This window comes from Lissotriton vulgaris, chromosome 8, assembly GCF_964263255.1.
Source record: "Lissotriton vulgaris chromosome 8, aLisVul1.2, whole genome shotgun sequence".
Taxonomy (NCBI): Eukaryota; Metazoa; Chordata; class Amphibia; order Caudata; family Salamandridae; genus Lissotriton; species Lissotriton vulgaris.
The window spans coordinates 1,026,865,986-1,026,868,485 of NC_141696.1; positions in this window are offsets into that span (position 1 = coordinate 1,026,865,986).

The window sequence follows — 2,500 nt, forward strand, 5'->3', positions numbered from 1 at the left end:
AGACTTCCCTGGAAGTCCCGATGAGGTGCCATTCGCCTCCCGGATCCCAGCGAGGGCTCCGGGAGGTCGGGCACTTTTGCGCCCTGGGTCCCCTCTGTTACCTCGTGTGCAGGGATTACAAGAAATGGGGGTAACTTTCCTCCGGATTGATAGGGACAAGGTACTCTGGGACCCCTCTCGGCCTAGCGGTGTCCGTTGTGCCTGGGGAGCCTGGCTGGGTTCAAGAGCTCCGGCCGGGGCACCGTCCTGGGTCCTTCCGCGTGGCAGGGTGCCAGGGATGGGTTCCGGAGGGCCCGGGGAAGGCTACCCCTGTGCCTCTGGGCCTTGGGGTCCCCGGGCCCCGGATGGGGTGCTCTGGCCCAGGGCCCTGTCCTCCGGCCTGTCGCACTGTCAAAGGCCCGGCACTGGGTTCCGTGGTGCCCGGGGTGCCTCCCCGTGCTTGGCTGGGTTCAGGAGCTCCGTCCTGGGGCCCTCAGTTGCCCCGGGGAGGTTGGCCTCCTTGCCCGGGGGTCCGTCCTGGGTCCTGCCGCGTGGCAGGGTGCCTGGGACGGGGTCCGGAGGACCCGGGGTAGGCTTCCCCTGCGCCTCTGGGCCTGGGAGCCCCGGCAGGGTCGAGGGGCCTCGCCGGGCCCCGAGTGGGGTGCTTGGGCTCAGGGCCCCGTCCCTCCGGCCTGCCGCACTGCCAAAGGCCCGGGACTGGGTTCCGTGGTGCCCAGGGAGCCTCCCCTTGCTCCGCTGGGTTTTGGGAGCCCCGTCCGGGGCCCCTGAGAGGGTGGCCTCCATACCGGGGGCTCCGTCCTGGGTCCTGCCGCGCGGCAGGGAGCCCCGGAGCCCTGCAGCTCCTGATCCCTACAGGCCTGGGGCAGGCAGATTGGTGTCATTTCGGCCGCGGCAATCTTGTCGCCCCTCTCGCCTCGGCCATCTGGTCGCCAGCAATGCTTTCCTATGTAGCGACCAGATGGCCGGACTTCCCTGGAAGTCCCGATGAGGTGCCATTCGCCTCCCGGATCCGAGCGAGGGCTCCGGGAGCTCGCGCACTTTTTCGCCCTGGGTCCCCTCTGTCACCTTGTGTGCACGGATTACAAGAAATATGGGTAATTTTCCTCCGGATTGATAGGGACAAGGTACTCTCGGCCTAGCGGTCCTCAGCCGGCAGCTGGACGGGCCAGGATGTTGCCCCAGCCCCGGGTCTGTTCCTGGGCCTGCCGCGTGGCAGGAAGCCCTGGATGGGGTCCGGGAGGGCCCGGGGAGGCGTCCCCAGCGCCTCCGGTCTCCCAGATGGGGCCAGGGGCCCGGGTTGGGCTCCATCATGAGCACCACAGCTCCATGCCCAAACCCATTTGAACCGCCGCAGTGAAGGGGTTATAGGCGGGTATCTATTCGAATGCGAAAAATGCATGCCGTGACATCGCATTCCTTTACAGCGAGATGCCTTGGCATCGCAAGTCAGTAGATCAACTTGATCTAGAGGACACACTAACTAAAGGCATAATAAAATCTATTTTTCAAACAGCAACCCGCGCAACAGGAGGGAAAGTGTTGATAAACTAGCCCCTTCGGTGCTGCTGACGACCTTAGCTCGTCACGATTCCAGTAGGGAAGGTGTTGGTTCATTCCTTATGTTGGAGCGCCATCTAGAGCAAGTCCGGTAGATAATGTGTTTGCAATAGTAGCGCGCAATGCTTTCCAACGGGGCGACCAGATTGCCGGGCTTACCTGGAAGGCCTGAGGCCTGAGGTCCCGGGGAGGGCGGCCTCCCCATCCCGGGCGCTGTCCTTGGTCCTGCTGCGTGGCAGGGTGCCCGGGACGGGGTCCGGAGGGCCCAGGGAGGCTTTCCCTGCGCCGCCGGGCTTGGGAGCCCAGGCTGGGTCCAGGGGCCCGGCCGGGCCCCGGGTCGGGTGCCACGGCCCTGGGCCCGGTCCACCGGCCTGCCGCACAGCCAAAGGACCAGGACGGGGTTCCGTCGTGCCCGGGAAGCCTCTCCTCGCTCGGCTGAGTTCAGCAGCTCCGGCCGGGGGCCCCTGAGGGCCCGGGGAGGGCGGCCTCCCCATCCCGGGCGCTGTCCTTGGTCCTGCTGCGTGCCCGGGACGGGGTCCGGATTGCCCTGGGAGGCTTCCCCTGCGCCTCCGGGCCTGGGAGCCCCGGCTGGGTCCAGGGGCCCGGACGGGCCCCGGGTCGGGTGCCACGGCCCTGGGCCCGGTCCCCCGGCCTGCCACACTGCCAAAGCTCCGGGACAGGGCTCCGTTGTGCCCGGGAAGCCTCCCCTCGCTCGGCCGAGTTCAGCAGCTCCGGCCGGGGCCCCTGAGGGCCCGGGGAGGGCGGCCTCCCCATCCCGGGCGCTGTCCTTGGTCCTGCTGCGTGCCCGGGACGGGGTCCGGATTGCCCTGGGAGGCTTCCCCTGCGCCTCCGGGCCTGGGAGCCCCGGCTGGGTCCAGGGGCCCGGACGGGCCCCGGGTCGGGTGCCACGGCCCTGGGCCCGGTCCCCCGGCCTGCCACACTG